We start from the raw sequence: 17585 nt of genomic DNA, 5'->3' as shown, positions 1-17585 counted from the left end.
GCATGCTTTTAATAACGCCAATTACGATTGATCACAGTTTTATTCGTAGCAGTACCGTATATTTCAGTAACGACTACCCCACCGTAGCGTCGCGCAGCCTCATCAGAGGTGATGACGGGCCTTTGCTTCTGCCCTCCTACTCCTGGAATTTGGTCACGATTATCCTTGTTCATGTTGGCATATGCATGTCGATCGGTATCATGTCCCCCACGAGTGTAATTAGGACCAGTTCTTGGAGGAGGCCGTGTAGGAGGAGGAACAGAAACTTGAGCATTCCCCATGTTACAAGGAATTGGAGAAAATATATATAGGAAGCAATCTAGCTCTGCGTAGTAGTAGATCTGCTTAGTTTTTTGACAAATATTGTTGGCGGCCAAAGCTCCATTATATAGAAACAGTCTCGGAAGCTTATGCAGTACGCTCACTTGAATATTATTGCACATTCTGCTCCAATATTCTCTCCACAACACTGTTAATCCAATATATTAAAGATATTTTTTTCATTAATTGTCATGCTTTATATATTCTTCTGCATACATCTAGCATAATTAAGAACGTATTACAAGTATATGGGATTTGATTCCTGGATCACTTTTTCTTCTAGATTGTTGTATATATTAAAGGAATAGGCCGGTGATCAATCTAGGGTTAGGATTAGAACACGTATATTGGTTTAGTCTTATACACCATGCACAATTTGATATGTTTAGTTGGTTTAAATTAGTACCGCCATTAATAATCATAATTGAACCCGACGGAGCAATGAATCATGTGTGAATATATGAAAGTGAATGGTGTCTCGATTAGCATAACATCACAAATTTAGTGCTTCATAGACAATTTATCGATCAAAAACGTACGTCATTAGTCAGTTGTCTGAACTGGCGGAGATCATGTTAACTTATAGTTAATTTTTCGCTAATTGAGGCTCTAGGGCAATATATTTCTGCCAGCGATCGGGGTGTGGCAACATATAAGTTGTCTGAAGCAGAGTATAACTGTACATGAACGTATTCCATGATTAGTTTGTGAATCAAAACCTTTTTTATTTATTTTTTAATCGAGATCGAACACAGTATCTTCATAAACATATTGGATTCAGAGACCGGTCCGTGTCAGGGAGTTATGTTATTTCCCCTCGAGGCACCAAGAATAGATTGAGATTTAAACTGTCGGCGGGACTTGGACACTGATGTGAGGCTTCCACATTTAGAAGCTCTTATATATCAACTCGACCACATGTGATCATTGTCAAAATATAATCTTGATTCTTCACTTTTGTTTTCGGTATAAATAAAAATCATTAATTACTTCATTAGTATCTGGATTTTATTCTCAATTAACAATAAAGAATCAAGAAAAGGTGGTATTTTATTGATTTAATCACACTCGAGTTGGTCTCCATCCACTTCCAATCTAAACATATCAGCAGGTTCCTTTCAATTTTTAAGGAATGACCATCAGACCTAACTAATTAATTAATAGCTCATTATATTCCCTTCCATTTGGATTATAACTACAGATTGATGTAACATAATTTGTTAAATCATAAGCAAAATGTAGTTAGATTCCTCAATAATTTAGGGCTCATTGGACATTTATTTTGACTATGAAAACTGCTTTGATGAAATGAAGATTCTAATGCACATCACCATCCTCAATTCCTTAATTATATATATCGTTCAGTGCTGTAATTTTATTTTATTTCTCCTACACTTACTTTGGTTGTTTAGTGAGGGAAGGGAATCGACTAGCTTCAAGGAAATCAAAAATTAGACGAGTGCAGAGCGTTGGTGGTTATGAAAAGGAACTCGTTGTTTACTTTCTCAAAAAGCAATGTAGATGCTCATATATTTAAAAGTGCTTCTATAGGTTAGGAAACAATTACAATATCTATCTCTGTTACTTCATAATAAAAATACTTTCAAGCTAGTTATCAAATTCAGTTGGCAGTCTAAAAACGAGAGAAAACCTAGGGAGGCAAAAGAAAAAAAGGAAGAACCCTCCGGCGGCACGCCCTCGTGGCGGCATCATTAGACAGGTTTAGAGTGGACCTAGTGTCCAGTGTTGAGTGTGTAAAGACTAAAGAGTATAATTGGTAATGAAGAATATGATCCAGAAGTGGACACGTGTTTAGCTAGAATAGTCTTAAGGGTCTTAAGTCTCTGTTAGTACAAAAAAATTGATTCTCTTCTATCATGTTAATTCTCAGCCTTGTAGAAACATTTTTTACTGTGTCAATACAACTGTAATTTCTTCGTCTTTTCTCTCAAATCTTTCTTCCTTGTTCATCTTCTTCCTCCTTTAGATTCATACTTAGAATTCCAACATGGTATCAAAGCCCATGGTGGCCCGACCATTGCTCTGTCACTCTTATTCTGCTGCGATTTTCTTTTGATATCCAAGAAATAGCCCAATTTCAAAACCCTAGATTGATTCAGATTTGTACAATTACCAAATCAAATACCAATTTTCTGTACAATTACAAAGCAAAATCATCAACCAAAGCCCGATTTGTATATCTCAAAGTTTCAAGAAGATTTGTACGTAGCTATTCATTCTCAATTTCTCAGTTCGAAGATTCAGTCTTTTGCATCATACAATAGTCGCAAGATTTGTAGCTGTTCATCTTCAAGTTCCAGAAAAATTGTTCCATCTTCAAGATCCAAGAAGTTGCTCACAGCTGATTCACCTCAAGATCTGATATGGCGACCTTGAATCAACTTTGTAGTGCAATCTCTGTTCGTCTTGATGATAAAAATTACCCCACTTGGCATTTTCTGATGCAGCACTACCTTCGTGGTCTTGGATTGCTCAAGTTTGTAGATGGTTCTTATTCTTGCCCTTCGCAGTTTCAGAGGGCCGATTATGATTCTCTCTCTGTTGACAACACTGAAGCTTATGAAAAGTGGCTGCAACAAGATAGTTATGTGATTTGTTTGATTACAGCTTCGCTTTCTGCTGATGCACTTACTCTGGTTATTGGATGTCAGACATCGATGGAGGTATGGCTCACCCTTAAACAACGATATGCTACTGTTTCTGAGTTCCATATTATGCAGTTGAAATCTAATTTGCAAGCAATTCGAAAAGGATCAGATTGTATAGATAAATATTTGCTGCGGTTTAAACATGTCAGAAATCAGTTAGCTGTTATTGGTGTTAGTATGTCAGATGAGGATATCAAACCATTGATTTTAGCTGGCCTTCCTAGTGAATATGCTCATACAAGGCAAATTATCAGAAGCAAGAATTTTATTACTATGGAAGAAGTTAGGTGTTTGCTGCTCTCTGCTGAGTTTGAGTTTGAAGTTGAACACAAGGCACACCATTTATCTCCCTTTACTGCTATGATTGCACATAATGGTGTATCAAATCCAACACATCAAAACATGCAGTATGGCTTACCTAATTCTATTGCACAAGCTCATGAATTGCTTTCATCACCGTACCTTAGTAATTGTGTTGTATCTGCTCCTATACATCATAATGTTAATATGGTTCCTGGAGTGTCAAGTGTGCATCCCTACAATACATCACCTACTGCCTCCACTACACACTTTGGATATGCTCTACCACAAAAATCTATGTCGTCAAGCTTTGGATTTGCTATTCCCAATGTTCCTGCAAATTGTCATTCTTCATACAACACTGGTATACTTATTCCTACATCTAGTGCTCCTTCAGCTCCTAATCCTAGATATGTGTTGAATAACGGTATTGGTAATGATATCCTTGCTGGAACTTTTTCCCAAACACCCCAAGTGGCAGGGAAGCCTGAATACTTCTCAGATGGGCAGATAAGAAGGAAGGAAATTAAATCTGAACTCCCACGTTTAGACAAGTTTTTGGTTGAGGACATGACTAAGCTTGAAAAAGAAGTGCAAGAAACCAAGAATAGAAGGAATGATTCTAAGGAACAAACTGTGGGAAATTCCAATAGAATTGTCGATGAGAATGCCAATTCAGATAAAAGCAAAATTACCTCAGAGACTATTCTAGGATTGGGAACTATCATTTTGAAGCATGGTTCAAAGTTTGAGAAGCAGATCGAGGAGGCAAAGGAAAAGTCAAGAGGAGATTGTGAAACACCTCGGAAGAATTCTGAGAGAAACAAAACATCATCTGAGACTATTCACAGCTTGGAACGTATGTTGATTAAACATTCTTCAAAACTTGACAAGGAATTTGAAGAGGCCAAGAAGAACTTTGTAGGAACATCTGCTATTGACTTGAATAAGAATGCTGCAGAAAACATGAAGAAAAATGCTAGTGCGACGGAAACAAATAAGAAGGCTGGAACCAAAGGGGCTCAAGGTAGTTTGGATAAGATCATGCTTAATAATGTGTACAGGTTAGAAAGAGAGAAAATGCAAGCCTTGGCAAAGGGAAACAATTATGAATTTCGTACAGTTGACAAGAAGAAGGGAGGAAACAATGTGACACTGAAAGAAATTGACACTTTGTTGAGACAAGGCACTTGGCAGCTTCCCTGTACTCCTCATGAAAGACCTCTACTGAATTGTAGGCAGGCTTATTGTTCTATGGAGCTATGTCAGGCACTACCACTCATTCCTCCTGGTTGAGACAAATTTTGGACCGTTCCTTGCTTGATCAACTTCTGCACTTTTACCAAAGGCCTTCTCATTGCACAACTTATATCTCTGCTGCAACCTAGTTCTTGGTTCCCCAAGCACTAGTTTGAGGGGGGATGTAAAGACTAAAGAGTATAATTGGTAATGAAGAATATGATCCAGAAGTGGACACGTGTTTAGCTAGAATAGTCTTAAGGGTCTTAAGTCTCTGTTAGTACAAAAAAATTGATTCTCTTCTATCATGTTAATTCTCAGCCTTGTAGAAACATTTTTTACTGTGTCAATACAACTGTAATTTCTTCGTCTTTTCTCTCAAATCTTTCTTCCTTGTTCATCTTCTTCCTCCTTTAGATTCATACTTAGAATTCCAACAGAGTGTTCATGGAATGATCCCAGTCGGAGGGGTGGCTGCTTGGTGGTTTCGCTGTTGAAAAAGAGAGGAGGCTTTGCCTGGGAATTAAGATCATAGTGGGTACAGCGGCTGGAGGGTGGGGCTGGGGTCGATCTCACAACGAGCAATAGGCGGAGAGATGGGAGAGTCGCTTGGTGATACGATGGCGGATTCCAAGGGATCCAGATTGGATCAGGGTGACCCATGTTGGTTTGAGTCGTTTGGAGTCACCTTGTGGAGAGTGGTGGCGGCGATGCATGATGGCTGGTTAGGGTTGGCGGAGAGAGGGGCTGTCGGCCTGAGGTTGCCCGATGCGATGGTTGGGTTGGCCGCCGGTGGGTGGATGATGGGGCTTTGTCTTGCGGATTGGTGGTAGGGTGCCAGCAGCAGTGCATTGTTTTGGTTTGGGCTAAATGGGTCATGGGCTCTGGACCCAAACTCCTTTTATTTTATGCTTTATTACTTTTTATGGTTTTTAGTTAATTACTTAATTGTGGTTATATGCCGGCAATAAGTCCCTGTCATTTTAGGGCAGGGCGATGTGGGCATTGTCCCGATATACATACTTAGTGTGCCTTGTCTAGCCTAGTGAGGCAGTGAGGTATTTGCTTGATCAAATGGACGCAACCTCCTAGTGGCAGGATGAAATTGAGTGCCACCGGATTTATTTACATAAGGCAACATAATAAGAAAGCTGTGTTATTTGTAATGATGCTTCTTCGTTATAGAGTTATCATTCCGGTATGTCACTGCTATGTCAAAGCAAATTGAGTAGTCATTTATGTACTCTTTACTAATTGGTGCTTGTTAGAATACATAGATCTTGTGGAGAGTCTTAGTATTATTCAGAATGTTCTCTTTATGCTTATTGTAATCTGAGATTCAGGCTCTACGTCCTCCCTTTATATTCTGCAATTTCATTAATCAAGACTTGAGGGTAGCCGTACTAGCCCCATTTCAAAAAGAAAAAAATAATACTTTCAAGCTATCAAAAATACTTTTATATAGCTCTTGATAACACTACGCCAAAAACCTCAACAGACTACGCTTTTCACACAACGAAAAAAAATTTTCTGTTGTGTGTTGATGGAAATTGCTTCATACAACATGTTTAAGGAGCTTCCGTTGTGCGAAGATGTTACAATTCATAATTTTTTAGATAGAAGAACATTGTACAACACTTATAAGGATGGTTCGTTGTGTGAATGAAAAGAAAAATGAGAGGCACATTTTCCTCCTACCTTCACTCAAATTTAGCTCCAAATTCTACCTCACATGCACTGATTTTTTGCTACATAGTACAATATAATAGTTATATATGTTGTATGAATGTAGATTATAAAATGTCACACAACCGTTTTTTTCTTTCTGTTGTCCAAGTGAGGAAGGTGCTTCTAAATTGTCATTCATTTCCCTCCAAAACGAGCAAATTTTGATTGAAATGTAAGTTACATATATGTACTTCTACAACGTAATTACTTATTTGTGTTGTCTGAATGAGAAATGTTTATCCCTAGCGCCAAAATTGATTTTTTGATTGCACACAGGCGGCGATGTTCCCTCCTTACTGCCTCAGCTCAAATTAAATGTCTTCAGAATCAGACAACATAACTTCATTTATGTGTTGTCTGATTCATGAATACAAAATAAAAGGAGTCAGCTGCTCGCGCCTTTGACAACTTATCTAGGCTAGGCTTAGAGAGTTTTGTGACTTTTGTCTCCCACTTGATTTATTTCCAAGCACTAGAACAAAACACTCAGCCTTTTCTTCTAGCAAAACACTATCATTCTGAAAACACCCTCTTCTCAAAAGTCAAAACACTCGGCCATCACCATCTTCTCACTCTCCCAGTTTTATAGTTTTTCTCTAGAAACTCAATTTCAATTCGTTGGTCTGGTGATTGGGTCGGGATTCTCCGTTGGAACGCGTTAACCCGAAGGATCCCTAAATCAAAAGAGCTCTATGGAAACCCCCAACCTAGTTTTTACGGTTAAGGCTGGCAAACTCGACTCTCCTCTCGATTCTCATCGCTTCGCATTCATTTTCCTCCCTTGAAATTGCTCTTAATCGATTGCCTGGGGTTTGTAATCAGAGTCGGATAAAATTAGGGTTTGGGATTCGCTTCAGTTTTTACAAGGCTTCCCGATTTCGATAGCGATTCAGGGCGAGATAACATTCTGGTAAGTAATTTTGATTGCAGAAATCAGCTATTGGGGTTGGGATTTGGATTTTTTTTGGTTTTGAGTATCGGAGTTAGATATGGAGCTATGGATTTGGGATTGAAATGGAAAATGTTGAAATTTGCGGATAAATGCAATACTAGGTCAATGGGTTAGATTAGAAAATTTGGGGTTTGTTTGAAATTTATTGAATCGATGCAAACTATTGATTTTGAAGGTTTGATTTAAGTGCTTGGCTATTTCCAGGTACCCAGAATTTGTACTTGTTTATTTAGGGAAGAGGATTGATACTCTGGAGTTGAGCATTATGAAGGATGTTGGTACTTCTTCTCCTCCAAAGAGCTCAAAGAGATGGATTACGAGGAAGAAAACCAGAGGTGAAAAGGTGGGTGATAGAGGAGATGTAGGTTATCAGTTGAGATTCCTGGCAGGTTGATTAGCAATGGCGGCAGCAAAGTTGCTTACTTGTATACTTAGTAGGGCAAGAAGGGAACCAATCAAGATGCCATGCTTGTTTGGAAGGTTAGTGATGACTTGGTGCTTACTTTGTTCTAGATTTGAACCTTTTGTTGCTTTGTGTATGATCATCAAAACCAAATTGTTTGGCTTGCAGGGAGCATCCAGCTCAGGAGCTCCTGTAAGTACTTGAACTTATGCTAGAGTTATATTTAGTGAATACACACCCCATTTTTGATTTAGTATACTTTTGAGACATTGCACTCACTAGGATATGCTTAGGGTCTTGTAGGAAGTTATTAAAATTTAGGAAGACAGTTGACTTGTTAAGAAAAATAAGCTAGAATTATTGTGAAGCATCAGAGCTTCAAGAAGGAAACTTATCAATGAGATCAAGGAAAACTAAGGAAATGCTACCAACGGGATTCAGCAGCTAAAGCTAAAAGAAATGTCATTCCCTCTCGATCGAGTCCTAAGGATGCTCAGCTTGCTACTGTTTTCACTCGCCTGCATCATAAGTTCAATATGACCTTGAAGTCATTGGAATCGATTCAAGCTAAGAACTCTGAGTGTGTGTTCAATACAGGTTTGTTTGATCCATGTTGTTAATGTTGAGGTTTTGGAGTTGGGATGGGATTGTGAATATGTTTGCAGTTATGACTTACATTCCTCAAGATTTTCGAGAGAGGCTTATTAGACTGCAGAGGGAGCGATCCGAGAGGAATGTGAGTGATCTGAGAGGAATAAGCAAGCTAGCGGAGATTGATGCTATGATTAGTTCTGGGGCAAGTATACGTGATCGTTATGCTCTCCTGTGGAAACAACAAATGGAGAGGTGAGACTCCTCGCTTTTTTATTTTTGTTTACCGAGTCAGGTTGCTGCTTGTGATCCACCTTACATACTAGTTATTCACAGCCCTTCCAGGAGGAGACTGTTGGCACAGCTTGTTTCTGCTACTGGTGTCTACAAAACCCTTGTCAAGTACTTGGTTGGGGTTCCACAGGTATGCTCTTGTGGCATTTGCCTGCCACTTTTATTTTGGCTGGTCATTACTCTATCCTTGTTTGGACCTTTATTTTTAGTTCCTATTTTGTCCATTGCAATAGTTACCTGTTCTTAATGTCTGATTAGCACTTCACGATTTGGTGTGCCAACTATTAGGGTTCCCTTTGTGGTTCTCTCATGTTGTCCGTGTATTTATCTAGTGAGAGGGTGATTTTTGATGCAGTTTCAGAGTGTACATTATTCTGAGATATTTTTTAAATGCATGCTTTACCTCAATAATATTACACATTGAGACTATGATAATTTGTAATTGTTCTGGCACACTTGCTTTTCGATGCAGGTTTTACTAGATTTTGTTCACCAAATAAATGATGATGATGGGTAAGTTCTTTTGGGGGAGTAGAGTTTATAGCATCTTCGATAGGAACATAATGGCTTACTGCATCCTTTATTAATAGGCCCATGGAAGAGCAACGACAACATTATGGACCACCTTTGTACAGCCTTACAACTTTGGTGCTTCTTATACGTCTGGCTATTTTGCTGTCTCGGGGGCGGTTTGAAACTAGAAAATTGTGAGACACTTTGCATAATTTTTATCTCTAGTTTTTCTATCCAAACCATATTCCTATTTATCTTTCATGTTGCACTTTTGTTTGCATTGACTTTTTGTTTCATATAATGAGCAGAAACAAGCAAGAGGTAGCTGTCTTGGAATAATCTGTTGACGTCTACACCACTGAGTTTGAAAGTTTATTAGGTTTATTAGGTATTAATGCTATTTCCTCTGTTGACTTGGTAACATTAGACGTTGATGTTATTATTTATGGTAATGATTCTTTTCACCATCTCTTCTTAAAAAAAGCATATTACTTTCAAAGTTTCAATTTATCTACCCTTTCCTTTTAGCTAGTGTTTGATTATTTCTTTACACCCTTTCATCCCAAAAATGCGTAAAAGTGAAAATTGACAAATAGATTTCATGGTATGCTATTTCTAATCATGCATCATTTAAGTTTGCATGAACTGAGATAGCTAAATGCCAAAATGAAGTTGTGTTGTCTTCTTGGGCCGCAAATCTGACTTCAAATGTACTGCCCACTGCCGCTAGACTTTCAGCTGCTTATTTCTATATCAATTAATGTAATATGCATTTTTTCAGTGAGGTTTTTGCGAATTCGCCCTTCTTTATTTCAGCAGAGGTTGCTAGTGCATTAGATGGAGGGTTAGATTCTGTTCTTTTTGTTTCTTTCCTTTTCTTTTTCTCCTTATCATGCTTCACTTCTCTACATTCAAAATATGTATATACATATATAATATATAATATTTATTCGCTTCCTGTATAGGAATAATGATGATTACAAAGAGACAAATGTTCCTGCCGGTAAAACACATGGGGTATGTTTCATATCTATTGGACTCCTTTAATTTTGGGTGGATGCTACTTATATTCATTCGGATCAGCATCACCCTTTATCTAGTCCAGATGTGATTGAGGGATCAGTTTGAATGTGTGACTGAAACCCCAAGTAACTAGGTAATGTGTTATTTGATTTATGATTTGTTGGTGTTTGTAAAAAAAAAAAAAAAAACTACAAGTTTTCAATTCTAGTACATTGAGAGTAAGGAAAATCTGAAAACTTGTCCATCTAAACTGAGTAATGTGTTATAAGATTTACTCAAGCTTAGTCGAGTAGGTAGTGAAGAAACTTAGTAAGTAATATAGGTTCAGAAACAGCCTTCTTAACTAGCTGGTTTGTGGTATAGAAACAATCCTGCAATTATCCTATTCAGTTTCTCTGTCAAATATTATTGCAATACTGCTCCAAACTTATGGCATTTTGTAATTTCATCACTCTTTTAGGTTTCTCTATCTATGGACTCGATAAATTCGTATATTGCTTGTTGCTTGGGATTTTTCGCTTGTGCAAGGGAAGATAAACTTGGTATCGTTCCTAAATTTCATTTAATTACTCGGTGAATGTGTCTTCTTCTTTCATAGCCTGATGAAGTATTCTTTCATCTGTGATGTGAATGCTCTGGCCTTTTTCATTTCCTGTAGTTCTCCGTTGTGTAACTCGTGCTATTTTCTTGTATGCCTTGTTTGTTTGGAATGAGATTGGTAATGAGTCCAATAAAAGTTATTGATGAAATGGCAAATTTTAAACTGTATGAAGATTGTGTGAGGATGTTGGGTTGGAATATTCACTTTCTGGTCATTGTTCGACCCAAGGTTGCCATTCTGAGTACTATGAGGTTGAATATAGCAAAAAAGTGCTCGCTTTTCAGATTCTCCAGGAAATTTGGCTGCGTAGTTGTATAATGATATCCTTGTGAAGATTATCTTTTTATTCATCTCTGTATTCTGACAGGATCACCCGGTTTTGAACAGATGCCTTTTAGTTATTTTCTGAGATAATATTTACTTCTGATATAACATTATGAATGATATATGTTATTCATCTTGTGAAGGACCTTTAGACATTACCCAAACCCCTATGTTTGATAGTACTTTAGTAGTTCTTGAATGTATATTATCTTTGAGTTCAAATGATTGATAATGAGATATGCTGTATAATATCAGTATGTGTTCCAATTATTAAAATAACTCTATATACTTCTTTATGAGAAATTTCTGAAGATTGATGTCTGTGGTCAGAATGGTTAACTCTATATACTTCTTTTGTTTCATACATAAATGATCACTATATCGATTCGAAGTTTGTAAGTGACATTGGTTAGTATATATTAGCATGTATCAATCAAATCATATTAAGAGTGTAGCAAATGACTAATATACAGCTCAGAGATGTATATGACTTCTATTTGGACAACTTGACTTGCAACTTTCAATATTTAAATCATAAGCATAACAATTGGATATATGCACTTTTGGATGGCAGGCAGAAGGTTGTGTTCTGATGGATAGAAAGGAATTTCAACTTTCTGAAGCTTATTTGTTTGTATATAGGTTCTGGACTAGCTTTTTTGGCTGAGGTGTCTTTGGTTGGACATTTGGACAGAAATTGCAAACCACTCGCTTCAACTTTAAAGGTTTGACACCATGGCTGCACAGACTAAGTTCCTGGAATAGTGGGAAGACGAGTTTGTATCAATATGTTGGCTATTGAAACCAAGTTCCTGCACAAACTCTATATGTGGCATGTTTTACGTAGTTGTATCAGATTTTGGGAAATGCTTTTAACATTAAGAGATATTTGAAATAGGTTTGATTCCTCATTTGAGCATTTGCAATGTGTTTTCTTTCCAATTGATCAACGATCTAAACGTACCATTATTTAGGTAATAATGGAGCATTAATTTTGCCTAATTCTGATCACACAATGATCAGGTAACAAAAATAGGACAAAAACACATTGTAATCAATCATATCATACATCGGTTTTTAACAAATCAGTGTCTTCTAATTTATACTTAGACAACAGAATTAATTGAACTTTGTTGTCCTAAAAGTTAATCACACAACAGAATCAATTGAACTCTGTTGTTCTAAAGTTAATCACACAATAGATATAGTCCAAGAACTGAAGTTTGAAGATCAATCAGACAATAGACAAAATAAAAATATGTTGTCTGACACGCTTAACATACAACAGCTTAAAACTGGCACTGTTGTCTGAAGACAGCTCCTCAACTGCTGCGCAGCTGCGCTTCGCATCTGCCGAGCTATCACACAACAGTTATAACACATACCTGTTGTCTGAATGTTTATCACACAACTGTGCTCCACCGTTGTCTGATTTTTCATCAGACAACGGCTCACTCTACAACGGTGGGACTCCAAATCCCACATCGGTTTTTTGCCGTTGTCTGATGCGATTTTTGGTGTAGTGTAAGTGTATGTTGTTACAAAAAGAATAATGCTAAGTGAATTACATTTTGATATACCACATAGAGTCCATATTATGTTGCAGCAGACGTGGATGGTTACATCCTTTGATGAAAATTTATGATATGAAAAAAGTTATGCAACTTCCCTGCAATATAAGCTTAATTCTGCATGGAACAACATAATGTGGTTTACCTAACATTATTCTTGAAAAAAAAATACTTGAATATTTTTATAAAAAATCCATGTGCTTCATATAAAACCACTTCCAATGAAAGCACTGCATGATATAAGCACTTTTGAAACAAAAATTAGTGGAAGAAGACTTGGCTTCCAACAAAGTAAAGTGGAGAACAAAAACATAAGAAGAAAGAAAATTTTCAAAATGACTTTGAGTGAATCTCACTGGCATCATGATGAGTTAGCGTGGGGACTAAAAAAAAAGTTGGCCAAGATAAATGGATCACGTCTTATAGTCTAATTATTTGAGCCCATATGTAGCCCAAGATCAAAGTTCTAGAGATCTTTGCCTCCTCCACCATTTGGATTTCAAAAATTGAGAGAAGGCAGTTGCATATCAGAAAGCTATTATTATCACCAGCAACAAAAACTACTATCACCAGAAAGCTATTATTATCACTAGCAACAAAAACTACTATCACCAGAAATAAAAACTACTGTCACCAGCAACAAAAACTACTCCCACCAACATAAAAAAAGCTACTCTCACCAATACCAAAAACTACTTTAACTAATAGTAAAAACTACTCATACCAACACTAAAAACTACTACCATGCAAAACAAAATCTATTCGCAAGATTGAAAAAACTATAACCCGAGAATAACAATGCTACTATCAGCGACTGAGAAAGCTATTACCAACCAACACAAAAACTACTATGAAACATTCAAACAACGATAAATTTACAATGTCGAAGGCTTGCAATGCTCAAACTTGCATGTATTGCACATATCATAATCCATCAACATAACTTGTATCCATGAACATCATTCACTAGAGTGAGCCGTAAAATCCATAAGAATTACCAAAATCAAACCAAAGCTATCAAATTGGATGACAAATATCAACAAATGAACTTCCTACCTAATCCAAAAACTGTAACAATACATAATTCCGGGTTTTGAATGTGTGAAATTTCCAGATCCAAGTTGTCGAAAAGCGGCGTGATTCTGCCGCCGTATTTGCAGCACATCCATGTTGTCATCGATGAGCTGAAGCAACGGAAGCTAGATTTGAGGCTGTACATGAATGTGGACGATTCTGCCGCCGCCGCCGACGACCTTTGCAACGCGCTGTGGAGGCATGTGTTATCTCAACCACCGGATCAAGGTTTTCTATTATCTCCTGATGAAGCCAGTGAAAATAATAGTCCAAAAATCACACAAAATCTAAAAACTGCAGAAGAAGAATCACCAGCAGGATCATTCAGGGAATCATAGACCTAGAACTTAAATAGGAAATCTCAATCTTCAAGTCATAATAAGCAAAACTAATATCTATTTGTTTCATATCCAAAGCTTCAAAACAAGAACAGTCCACAAGCATAAAACTATTTGCTGAATCAAAAATTGAAATTGAAGTAATGGAAAGCAATCAATATTAACTAAAACTCGAAACAATCAAAAATTTTCAAACTGTTACCAACCATTTGTAAAATGATGAAAAAATCGACATAACCAACCTCACTGTAGCTCAACTCAATCTGACCAATGCTTCGATGGCGTCGGCATTGGCTGCCTCATCCACCTTCTGAGCTTTTTGCCGCCTCCATACTCGCTCCTCTGCCTCTTTCTCCACACCGCGGAAAACGTTGTCTCTGTCAGAGATCACAGTGCCGGAATAAGACTATTGTGATTGTTGATGGAATCTGCGACCTTGTTCTTCCTCTGGCGCTTTGTATAGGTCATCTTCTACCATCCATTTTTGTTATCTGCTGCCATCCATTGCAAGGGTGAGAGAATGAAATCCGGCGAGCATTAGTGGAGAATGGAAGAATGAGTGAAGGAGTCGATACCAAAGTGAGCCCTAGACGATGTCGCCGATGCCTGGGCTGCCTCGCCTCACCGTGCATCTTCATCATCGTCGTGATTCTTCTCTCACCTCTACGATCACGATCATCAACCAGAAATCAGACAACTGCCGACAATTTCCAGATCTGCATGTTCCTCTCTTGTTTTCATTCGATCTGTAATAGGTAACGACGGCGGTGCAAGGTATGGTAGCGCCATGCCAGTGGTCGTCGGGATCAGAGGCCTAGACCAAGACGTGAAGGCAGTGGTGCTCGAATTGGTGCAGCAGAGAAACATAAGGGGAGCTTTCTCGTTGAAATTGGAGACGGCTTTGTTGAAATTAGAGAGGAGAGAGAGAAGATTGGCTTGCCGCCTCGTCCAAACGGCATCACCGACATCTTCACCACTGGAGAAGAGCATAGAGGTCGCTCCACAGAGAGAGAGAGAGAGAGAGAGAGAGAGAGAGAGAGAGAGAGAGAGAGAGAGAGAGAGAGAGAGAGAGAGAGAGAGAGATCTGTGATCAATGTAAGGGGCGGATCCAATTGGTTTTCTGAGGTAGAACCGTAGAGGGGAATAATTGTCAGGAATAAAATATTTTGTGAATGCAAGTGGCCTTATATGTACAAAAAATATTTGGTGGCCTTCTGGCTAATTAAAGTTTTAGAATGACACTTATGAGTAATTTTCTAAATTAAAAAGTATTTAATGCTTTATTAGAAACTAGCATCGTAATTACCCTCGTACATGCGTGATATACGTGTGATTGGTAAAAACATTTCAATTGTCACCTATTTCTTTAAATTTTTTATATGTATTTTTTTTCCTTTTTTTATTTATTAAAAATACTACAGTATTTAGATGATTTCATCATGAGCGACTAAGGCCCAGTTTGGGATTGATTTTGGAGCTGCTTTTGGGAGTCAAATTGCTTTTACAATTTAGTTGGGCTGTTTGGTAAAACCTGTAGAATCAGCTTCCATGCGGAAGCGCTTCCTTGAACCGCAGAAATCAGGAAGCTCAATTTCTTAGCTTTGAAAATCTGCTTCTGTGGGAATCAAGTTGAAGACGCGGAAGTGGTTAATGAAATTTTTGATATTGGCGAAATTGTCCTTCTGGTTTTCTTGTTTCTTCTTTCACGTCCACATCCTTCTCTCTTTCACTGCTTCTTCTCTCTGACTGGCAAGGAGCCAACCCATATCGTCAAAGGTAGGCCTCTCATCCTCTAGATCCAGGTGCAAAAGTTAAAGCAAGATGAATCATTCTTCGTCAATTCTATATGTATTTTGCAATTTTTGGATGATTTCTTTCTTCTCCTTTGTCGTCAATATTGAATTAACCCATGGGTCTCCTCCAAATTCAATTGCTAGAGCCATTTGGAATTGATATCTGCTGGGAATTTATGTCTGTTTTGAGTTAGCCCAGGGTTAGTATTTCATGAATGCATGGTTTTTGCTTTGTTAGTAATTTGTATAATGATTCTGAAAGGGGCCTGCAATTTTGTTAAAATTGATATGGCAATGCTGCAATTGATGTCTTCTGTTGTTAATTGAGGACTTTGGGGTTAAGCATCTGTTGCAATTGGTATCTCAGATTCTCTAAATACCAACTCAGGCCAGTATCTATAGCTAAAAGTTTAAGCTTTGAGATGCCCAGATGGTTTTGATAGATTTAATAAAAACTTTGAATTGGGATGATAAACTATGTTGGTTCTGGATGATAAACTATGTTGGTGATGTTATTGTTATCTCATTAACTTCCAACAAGGCCATGTTATTAAAGATCTTATGGGTTCTATTCTAATATCCTCAGTTCAAAACTCTTCTTTGAGTCTGTATGCGGAAATGACATGGAAAGTGCACAGAAGTCGTTTGATGAAATATCTGAAAGTCATGTTATCTCTGGGAGTGGGATGATGGTTTCAAGAAATCAAGAACCATAGATGGTTTCAAGGTGGGGATCAAATGTTCTTAAATGATCCTCATGGCATTTCTGATCAGGTCGGTGCATAGCCTTAATAATTTCAGAATTTCTTTATATTCTTGTTCTCTTTTATTTTGTATCCATGCCTGCTTTGGGATTTTTATTTTTTATATTTTTTTATGTATATATACGTTGTTTTGGGTCTACATATGTGCAGGGTATTGACAACAACATCTTATTGGAGACTATCAAGAAGATGCAATGTGAAAGAGAATATCTTATTCAGTCTCTAATTCAGGGGGAACACACAGAGGTGGATTTTGGACATCAGTAGTTGCTTTGGATTTCCGAAACCTGTCGCGTCGACACCAATGTTGTGGCTCCGACCCGATCCAGTAATCCATTTTCACAGAACCACCCTTAGCTGAGAATTGACTCAACTGGTGCCTTTGAAAAAATTGGTCGAGATTCCAACACCGTTGCAGAAGAGACATGGCCTCTCCATACCCACTTCGCCCTCCACTCGCCTCTATCTGGTCTGGAGAACAAGACGCTCCCCGTAGCCATCACAAAACCTAGGTTTTGCCTGTCCGAGTCGCTCCGCAAGTTTCAGATATCATACTTACCCCATCAACATATTTTTATTCCCACTAATCCAATTTAGAGAGAAATGACAAATTTACCCTCAGTCTAATTAAATAATTACACAAATGCCACTCAAGTCCTCTCTCTAACCAGCACGATGCATTCTCTCTTCACTCTGACAATGCTCTCTCTCTCTCTTCACTCTGGTAGCTATCTCTCTCTCTCTCTTCACTCCGGCAGTGCTCTCTCTCTCCTCCCTCTCTCTGCCGGCAACTTCTTCTCTCTCTCTCTCTCTCCCCTCTCTCTCTCTCACTCTCTCTCTCTCTTCACTCTCTCTCTCTCTCTCTCTCTCTCTCTCTCTCTCTCTCTGTGCCGGCTTGCCTGAAGACAAGAAGAAACTCTGATCGGAGCTACCTCGTCGATGGAGAACTCGGATCTCGATGCAAGGCTGGAAGTCATGGGCCCTACTCTCCAGCGTCCAATTCCAATCGCCACTGATCCATGCTCCACGGCCTCAAAGAAATCCCGGTCTTCTACGCCTTGCTGGACTGAATTCAACTCTGACTACC

The 17585-nt window shown here is 38.1% G+C and overlaps 1 pseudogene; it reads left to right on the top strand.

Moving 5' to 3' along the window:
• Nucleotides 1-8148: 8148 nt before the first annotated feature.
• On the top strand, nt 8149-10599 carry LOC112199467 (annotated as a pseudogene).
• The last annotated feature ends 6986 nt before the right edge of the window (nt 10600-17585 follow it).

This window comes from Rosa chinensis, chromosome 4 (assembly GCF_002994745.2).
Source record: "Rosa chinensis cultivar Old Blush chromosome 4, RchiOBHm-V2, whole genome shotgun sequence".
NCBI classification, from domain to species: domain Eukaryota; kingdom Viridiplantae; phylum Streptophyta; class Magnoliopsida; order Rosales; family Rosaceae; genus Rosa; species Rosa chinensis.
The sequence above is the reverse complement of the archived record's forward strand: the minus strand, read 5'-3'. Positions and strand labels throughout refer to the sequence as shown.